At 47.0% G+C, this 9,690-nt stretch overlaps 1 long non-coding RNA gene across 1 annotated transcript in view; it reads left to right on the top strand.

Moving 5' to 3' along the window:
- The first annotated feature begins 1,092 nt into the window (after positions 1–1,092).
- Positions 1,093–9,690, top strand: part of LOC138414666 (uncharacterized) — a 58,363-nt gene continuing 49,765 nt past the window's right edge. The window contains exon 1 of the long non-coding RNA XR_011246938.1: positions 1,093–1,405. This is a non-coding gene — a long non-coding RNA (uncharacterized lncRNA). The remainder of the gene's footprint in view (positions 1,406–9,690) is intronic.

Here is a 9,690-nt window from a genome sequence, read left to right as displayed (position 1 = left end):
TCTCAGGACTGCTGAGGCGGCAGGTTCACATGTGTTTTCGGCCTCATTGCTTGTCATCACAAAGGCTTGTCCCTTTGGTCACATTTCTGAGCCCTTACCTCTGGACCTTTCTCTGGCACCTTGACCTTTGCTTTCAAGGGCTTGGATAGGACAATGGCCTGAGTTGCTGCATTGGATGGACACAGGAGACAGACACACCGCCCCTGAATACCTCATCTGCATCGTCTGCCCTTAGCAGACTGTTTCTCTAAAATTCTGCAAATGCTGCTAGCCTGGGCAGCCTGGATGTAAGGGATTAATGTATTCATTTAGTCATTCACTTAGCTGTCCACACATCTACCCATTATTTGTCTCTGTCGTTGCTGTTGTTCAGTCGCCAAGTCGCGTTTGACTCTTTGGAACCCCATGGACTGCAGCACATCAGGCTTCCCTGTCCCTCACTATCTCCCAGAGTTTGCCCAAGTTCATGTCTGTTTGTCTCTTTACTGAAGACAATATAGAAAAATGGTTTATGTTACGGATTCTGATCCTGTTTTCCCAGCTTACTAGCTGCCTCAGGTCTTCACCTAAGAAGTGAGAAAACACAGTACTGATACCTGCCTTCCAGGGCTGTTATGAGAATCCAGTGGATAAGGATGTAAAGCATTTGCCCCAACACCTTGTAACTACGCTGCACCTGTCTCAGTTTTGTTATTGTTTGCTGGTGGTAGTTGTTAGTGTGTGTTGGGGGAAGCTTAGCAGATGGTCTTTGTCAGTTTTTAAGCAAAGGTGGTAAGAAAACACAAAGTTTACCTATTTCCAGAGGGCTCAAGTTCCCAAGGGAAACAAGATGCTTGCTTCACTGCTGTTTCAATATTGGTTTACGACGTATTATGTACAATCTGTGTGCTCGTAAACTTGACGTCATTTACTTAATCTGCAAAGTCTTTTGCAGAACACTCTGAAGAGTCTCATTCCACAGAGGAAGAGCCTGGGGCTCAGAGAGGGAAATGGTTTTGCTGAGTTTGCACAGCTGAAGTAGGGGAGGGGGGTCACATTTGGGGCTGCCCACATCCTGACCATCACAAGATCCCCTTGTGACCCCAGCCTGGAGGCCACAAAGCCAGCTCAAGTCTGAGTACATCTAACAAGGGCCTGACAGGGACTCCGCCAGGTTTGAGAACTGCTTCAAAGCCAAGGCTAAGACACGCGTTCTCTGGGATGTCTTTCAAACAAGGGCCTCCCTCCCATGAATCCAAACAGCAGGGCTGAGGAACACCACAGACTTGATTAGCTTCGAAGAACACACTTGAAGCCATTTCCTCTCCTTGTTTGAACCATCAAAAGGAACTTTCCAGTTTGAATAGCAACTTCAATTCTCTGCCTTAGTCTGTAAAGGAAGAACGGCATTCGTTCAGACAGTCGGGTAGGTGATTTCATCCCCGTTTTTCAATTTCAAATGAGTTTTCTGAAGCTGGTGGCTGCCTTTGGTGGTCAGAGTACGTTTGAAGTCCAGAAACTGTAAGGGCTGTGGCAGACTCCCCAAGAGGGGAAGAGCCTTGGTGTCTGGGCTCCCAAGGACTGTTTCCTGCTTCCAGAGGGGAGAAGATGACGGACAGCTTTGGGAGTGTGGGCGGGGCTTCTGGGCCCAGGGACGAACCAGTTTTTGAAACTTCAGCCCTTCATAAGTGACCTTGTCAAGGTGAGGGTCTCTTAACCTGGTCCTGGGCTTGGCAGAAACTCCTCCCCAAGGTTGAGTATGGGAAGTTGTCCATAGGAGAGAGCAGAAAGCGGGTCTCTTTTGTCTAGTCTACCACACTGAGTTGTCGCTGGTGGAGTCAGAGAGAGAGAAAGGTCACTGATATGTCTGACTTCTCAGAGCAGAGCCCAGTTTAAACATCTAAAGTGGGGGTTAGCAAACATTTTCTGCAGAGGGCGAGAGAGTAAATATTTCTGGCTTTGCAGGTCAGAAGGCATCTGCTATAACTGCTCAGTTCTGCTGCTGCAGCCAGAAAGCAGACACGGGGACTATGTCCATGAGCGAGCGTGTTCCAGGAAAACATCAGTGGAACCTCCACAGAGGTCCCCATTTTAATTTCATGTCATTTTCACATGTCATGAAATTGCATTCTTCTTGTCATGGTTTTGGCCAACCATTTCAAAGTGTGAAAACTATTTTCATGGGTCGCACAAAAGCAGGTGGCAGGCTGGATATGGCCTGTAAGTAACTGATAGCTTGCTGATCCCTGATGCAAATGATGAAGGGGGCCTCCCGTGCCTTGGGCCAGAAGGTGCCAACAGACTGTGGCCAGAGCAGCTTTCTTGGGGTGGAGCGGGAGGGAGGGCAGCCTGTAGCCGAGAGATGTAGGGAGAGAGAGGCAGGAAGGAGGGGGGAGAGGTTGATTCTGGCTTGGAAACATTTTCTGAAATGAGACACGATTTTGCTCAATAAAACTTTTTCCGGGGTCCCTGGGAAGATCCCTTGGAAAAGGGAAAGGCTACCCACTCCAGTATTCTGGCCTGGAGAATTCCATGGACTGTATAGTCTGTGGGGTCACAAAGTCTCAGACACAGCTGAGTTCCATTTAAGTCCTGTGTTTCCTTAAGACTGTATAGTAGTAAACCTCTGCTGCTGCTGCTGCTGCTAAGTCGCTTCAGTCATGTCTGACTCTGTGCGACCCCATAGATGGCAGCCCACCAGGCTCCCCCGTCCCTGGGATTCTCCAGGCAAGAACACTGGAGTGGGTTGCCATTTCCTTCTCCAATGAATGAAAGTGAAAGGTGAAAGTGAATCTCTAGATGCTTACAACTAAACCACCACCACCAACAGGAGGTTTTCATGATCACTGTCCTTCCTCTCACTTCATCCCAGTCCCTGGACCTCCTGGTTATTATGGTCTACAGGGTAACAGATGGGAGCACAGCACCGTGGAATAATGTAGCAAGTGCAGGTTGAGCGCACAGGAGAGAACCACGGGTTGGTTGGGAAGGTTGGGAAGCCTTGCTAGAGGAGGGCATGTCAGAGGACCATGGACATCTGAGAAGGAATGTTAACAGAGAAGGGAGGGGAAGGGCAGGCATCTGGGCAGAGGGCTGAACTTCGGTAAAGTTAGGTGAGATCCCAACGAAAGAGTCTCTTCTCACAGATGGATTTCATGGGTCTATTGACTGAACTCACTTTTTATTTTCTACCCCAAAAGAAAAGCTACAATTAGGTTTCTAACCTTTGTTTCCTTGGGCCACTCAAGTATTTTGAATCAATGTTCTTTACACCATTTATTTTCTTGAAGTGCCAGAAACAATGGCAAATTACAATATTTTATTTAACTAGATTTGTAAATTAATGGTTTGCTGACTAAATTATTAGAGTTGAATGTCCATGTCTGTAATTGATACTTGCAAAGCAACCCTAAGCTATTCTCCTAAAAGAAATGTCAAAAGACAATTTTCCCATGGTGGACACTTGTGGGGACTCTGGGCATTCATCTTCCACTGTCTAGAGGTCCTGAATTCTGCTTGGGGGTCCATATGATTCTAGTGGAACTGACTACCCTCACTCCCAGTTTGATTCAGGCACACGATAGTGTAAGATAATCAGTGCATTTCATCTCTCTGTCACAGTTCAAGTGTGACTACCTGAGTGGAGGCTGGTCAGTCAGATCTAATCTCAATATTCCAGCTGGGACAGTGGCATCCTCCCTGCCAAGCAGGGCCCTGTGGATAGAGGCTCACCTCCCTGGATTGCTACAGCCCCAAGGGAAACCAGACTGAGGATGAAACTGAGCCAAGTAAATAGCAGAAATTAATGGCACTAGGGCCTTGATATCACCATGGACCCCTGGATCAAACTGAGCCTAAAATCTGCTTACCTCTGGACTTTGTGTTTCTGTGAAACAATAAATTTCCTTTATCATTTAAGCCAAGTTGAATTTGCTTTTCCATTCTGAACTGAGACAATTCTCAAGGCAGAACTGGATTTGTGTCCCCTCATGCTTTGCAGAGACTTGTGAGTACCGAACTCAGAGTTTGAGAACTCAGCTGATGATGCCTATATTATCCAGATCTTGGGTTACATCAGTAATAATCTGGATCCATTAAAGTATATTTAGTATTTGCATGAAAAGAGACATTGGCAGTGCAGCAGAGAATCAAAAACGTGGGGTAAGCTTTCTCTTCTGCAGTGACGAGAATTCAGAAGAAAAACAGCTGTGATGTTTTTATTGGGATTTGGAATTAGAGCCAAACACACAACTTTCCCGCTGGGCTGTGCCAGGCAAGGTCTGACAGGGAACGCATGGCGCCGGCTTTGTGAACCTCAGTGGGGTTAATGAGAGACATGGGTTTCAGGAAACCAAGTCTTTAAAGGCCCGAAGAAGGCAGCAGCAGTTCTTTCTTTTCTTCTGATTCCAAAAGTATTGTGTGATTATTGTGGAAATTTTAGAAAATGTAGAAAATATATATGAACAAATAAGTAGCAAACATCCAAACTCAAGAACTCAGATTTTGTTTTTTCTTTAATGCAATTATATGTCATGGGCATCTCACCACTCAAAAACATGCTTGTAATCACTTTCAGTGACTGCATTATATTTCACAATATAGGGAATTTTCTACATACAACCATATTCCTTTCACGGAACGTTTAAGCAATTGGTTGTTTGTTGCTTTCTCTTCGAAATTACACTGTCATGAACTCCTTTGAGCAAAATCCTTGTCCACATCTCTAATGATTCCCTTAGGCTAGACTCCCAGAAGGATGATTATCAGGCTAGAAGTTTTGAATATTTTTGAGGTTATTAATGCATTTTGCCAAATTGCTCCCATTAGCCCTGCATGACTGCTTATAATGACAAAAATTCAAAGTGTATCACTTCTGTGGTCAGAGGTGGGTGAACCAGTCAAAATCAGTTAGAGTCAAGAGTCAGGTCAATGACTGAGGATCAGCTCTGCCGCAGGTGCCAAGAGGTGGGTCACTAGGTGGTCTCACCCAGTGGGCTGGGGAGCAGACAGGCCACGTGCAGAATATCCACAGGGAAGAGGGACTCCCTCTCAGAACAAAGGCTTAACAGGGTCCAGCAGCCCCAAGCTTCTTCACAGTCACTCTCTTCCCTTTCATTCTGCCTCACTTCTGGGTCCATCCACAAGGCCACCTTAGTCCTCTGACCTTGCTGACAGCTCTGGTTTCCTTGGGGTGTGGCCCACAGTAATCTCTGGGACCTCGTTCATGGCTTTACCTTCGTTTGCCTAAGATACTTACCGAGTCATACCAAAGTATGACCCGGGAACCCTCCACCCCAGCCCACTCTCTGAGCTCACCCTGCTTCCTTGAAATGGGACAAGATGTGTCCCAGACCCATCATGAGTCTAAGGGACCCATGATGCTTGGAGCAGTAGCCCCAGCCAGGCTGGATGGCCAGTGCCATCAGTGGGCATCAGCAGGAGAACAGCAGACGGGAGGCAGCCTTCGGTCCTTGTGCCTGCAGGATTCCGCCGCTTGGGAGGCAGCCTCAAGGGGCAATGCTGTGCTGACTGCAGCGCTCCTTCTACCATCTTTTGTGCATGTCTATGCTTAGTCATGTCTGGCTCTTTACAGCCCCATGAACTGTACAGCCCACCAGGCTCCTCTGTCCATGGGATTCTCTAGTTAAGAATACAGGAGTGGGTTGCCATGTCCTCCTCCAGGGGATCTTCCCGACCCAGGAATCGAACCCTCATCTCCTGCGCTGGCAGGCAGATCCTTTACCATTGAGTCACCAAGGAAACCCATGGGAGGGATGGTTGTAGATGAGTAACTGCACTGACACGTTGCTGCAGAACCAGGGGACCCACGGAGCCCAAGGTTCATCACTGGGAGCTTAATAAAGGGGGCTCGTGTCTGCGTCTATGAAGTGTCTACTCCAAGTCCTCTCTCAGGGCTCTTTGTCTCCAGTTACAGCTTTGTTCCGGCCTGAGTGACAAGTTGGAGGATGCTCACATTATTTTGACATCTGGGCCCTTTTCCAGGAGTTCAAGGGCTGATCTAGACACTGGGCAGGTTTAGTAAATGAGCGTCTGCAAAATCCACACTGTGGGGTGGGTGGAGCATCCTCACCAAGGTGCCCAGGGTGCTGGGTGGAATCAGAGCCCCAAGGCAGGAACAGAATTTCCAGGCAGCAGCTGCGGCCGGAGGCCTGCTGGGATTCAGCAGGAGAACGGAATAACTTTGCATACTGAGTGTTAAGAGCTGCAAAGAGCAAACTGTAAAGTGCCCTCAAACATTAACTTTTCCTGCCCTGACCTCACCTGTCAGGTTGGTTGAAGCCCTCGACTCCAGGAGGGGTGAGCTGGCTGGAGGTGGCTGAAGTCCACAGGGGGACCCAGAGCCTTGGGACTTGGCAGAGAATTCAGGCCCAGTCGGAAAGCAGTGGAAACAGGCCACAGAAATCAGTTCTCTCCTTGCCCTCAGGAATACCAGCTCACAGATGTCTCCTTCCTCGGGGCAGACAAGCCTGATTCCCTCGACAGCTTGGAACTCGCCAGAGGAGCTGAAAGTCAGAGGGAAATTAGGTCTTGGCCCCACAGTGGGAACGGCCCTCTCGCTTTACGCACTCCATATGGTTTAATAATTTGAGATTTCTTACACGTCTCCAGGGAAGGCTGGAGGGGTTTTCATGCTCTTTCTATGGTTTTTCCAATGTGCATCTCCTCTCATCAATTAAAGATGGGGTTTACTCACTGTGGTAAGCCGAAAGAGAAAAACAGGTGCAGCGATATAATATTTCTCTTTAATTACTGTTTATGAAAGAAAAAAAGCACATGAGTGTGGATATTAATTATTCCGTATTGTTAGACCAGGATGAACTACCTGCTAATTTTAACTGTGGCTTTTATGTAGAGGCTGTTGCTCAACATCTTATTAATTCGAATAAATAGTAATAAACAGTTCCTACCCCTCCCTCCACTACCCTCTACCTTTCACCTCTCTGGCCTTGGCCTCCAGCCCTTATGGGACAGCCCCTTGGGGTGGGGGAGGTGGGGGGTTTCTTTTTTCCTTCACTGTGTGGTGTTGGGCCTGAGTGTAACAACAAAGCCTCCTCCTCTGAAGAAACATTTTTTTATTTCAAGGCAGTGTTTCTCCCTCCACTGTCAGTCAGTGGTGGTGCCCTGAGACTACTGTCGAAACACAAGGAAATCTTTTCTGCTCTTTATGTCTATTTCCATACCCGACACATTCACCTCATTTGGTAACTTCCTTCTCTCTGATTCCCCCTCCATTCCATGAAGGGCATCTATGGGTGTCCAGTGGCCCCCTGGGCAGATTAGCATGCTGGAGATGGGGGTCCAGAAGACCCCAAAGGTCTGACTGATTGCATCCTCCTGGCTTATAAAGTTGGGATTCCGCCCCAAGTCACAGTGGCCCCAGCAGCAGAGGAGGAGAGACGAGATGTGCTGGTCTGGCACATTCTCAGCAGAGTCCATTTGGTGGAGTGAAGCCTTCCTCCCTTCAGTTGCAGGGAGAAGAGAAAAGGCATTCCAGGAACCTGGACGCTGCTGGTGGCTTGGAGCTCTTGAAACTCACTGTCTATTGTGTGTAGCAACGTATCCAACACTTACTGACTCAAGACAACCACTGATTTATGACATCTCACCATTGTGCGGTCAGGAATCAAGTCAGGGCTCAGCTGGGAGGTTCTTCATCTCCACATGAGTTAGTTTGGTGTGACTGAAGGCAGCTTCTCTCCCAGGTCTGGCTCCTTGCCTAGAGGTAGGGAGTGGGAGGAACAAACTAGGCTCAAGGATGTAATGTACAACACGAGGAATGCAGGCCGTCTTTTGTAATAATTGGGAATTGAAAGTAACCTTTAAAGATTGGGTAAAATTTAAAAAAAAATGTCCATAAAGATCTATTAAAAAAATAGCCCAGATCAGGGTCTGGCATCCAGAATATACATTATATATGAAATTTTTGCTCTAAAAATGGCTGTTTAATGAGGTCTGTATTGTGTGAAGACTCAGTGAGGTTATGCATGTTTCTTGCCAACATGGTGATTTGGTCTATCTATTTATTTGCAGGGTGGGAATAGAGACACACATGTAGAGAATGGACTTGTGAACACAATGGGGGAAGGAGAGAGCGGAACAAATTGAGAGAGTAGCCTTGACACACATTACAATGTGCAAAACAGATAGCTAACGGGAAGCCACAGTATAACACAGGAAGCTCAGCTCGGGGACGACCTAGAGGGGTGGGATCTGGGGTGGGAGGGAGGCTCATGAGGGAGAGAGTATATGTATACTTGTAGCTGATTCATGTTGACGTACGGCAGAAACCAATACAACGTTGTAAAGCAATTATCCTCCAATTAAAAAAAGGAGAAATAAAACCATGCAGGCTCAGTCTCATCTGTGGGTCATGAAAAAATTTTAGTGGCATTGTAAAAATAGAATAGAAAAGGAATGAACAGAAAACAAAACATCAAATTGCACCCTGCATAACAGAGGCAAATAGAGGTTTTCAAAACTTGTTTCAGTTTTATGTGTGTGTGTGTGTGTGTGTGTGTGCATGTGTGTATTTATATGTCCTGGATCATGATGTGAAATGTATTGTTTCATTTTAAAAATAAACTTTGTACGGAGGTTCTTGGTCAAGACTGAAAATTTCAGGGAGTGATTGTGCCACGTTTTTGCCACCTGCAGTGTGCTGTCGTCATTCACAAGTACAGTCCTTATTCCAGGTATATCTGAGGACTTGGGGCTAGTACAGAGGAGGAGCAGCTTAGTAAATATGCAAAATCCACAAGGATCCTGGCCTCAGGGATACTTGACTGTCAAAACCAACGGAGAAAAACTGCCCGGCATTTTTCCTGGTGTCACATAGAGCCCTGAAGATTGGATTGGTAGAAACCAGCCTCTGAAAAGCCCATCCATCCTCCCCACTCCTATTCCCTGAGTGTCTTCAAGGTAAGTAGTGGTCCCTGGACCTTCTCCTGGTACAGAGAGAAGCTGACCTGGATATGGGATTGGGGCAAAGTGAGATCATGAGGGCAGACATGTGCTATCCGGTCTGCTGAGGCCTCTGACTTTACCCTGAGAATGGTTCTTTTCTGATTCCAGCCATGGGATTCCCCTGGGAGCTGCTGTAGGTGACTCCAGGACTTATGCCATAGATTAGAGGTCCCCAACCTCAGGATCTAATGCCTGATGATCTGAGGTGGAGTTGATGGAATAACAATAGAAATAAAGTACACAATAAATGTAACACACTTGAATCATCCCGAAACCACCCCCTGCTCCCCAGTTCTGCAGGAAAATTGTCTTCCATGAAACCAGTCTCTGGGGCCAAAAGATTGGGACTGCTGCTAGATGACTGTGTTGATTGACTTACAATGACCAATCAGAGCTCTTTCCCGGGTTTTTTATTTTATTTTTTTAAGTTTAGGGTCAGAAAAGGCTTACATCAACCCCTTCCCAGTGGTGGAAACCCTGAGAGGTAAAACTTGAGAGCCATCATCTCCGAATGTCCCACTGATGGAGGAAGACTATAGGGAGAGGGGACAGAGCCAGCAGGCAGAAGAAGCATGGAGAGAAACCTAGGTGTTCGAAGTGTGTTTGAGTTCCCAGAGGTACTTGTTCATGAAACCCAGCTGCTGCCAACCTCGCTTGCAGCACAGATGTTCAACCTCACAGCCCACAGAAGTCCATACATACATTTTTTGCCTAAACTCACTTGAG

The sequence above is a fragment of the Ovis canadensis genome, chromosome 11, assembly GCF_042477335.2.
Source record: "Ovis canadensis isolate MfBH-ARS-UI-01 breed Bighorn chromosome 11, ARS-UI_OviCan_v2, whole genome shotgun sequence".
NCBI lineage: Eukaryota > Metazoa > Chordata > Mammalia > Artiodactyla > Bovidae > Ovis > Ovis canadensis.
This window is presented reverse-complemented; position numbering and strand designations above follow the sequence as displayed.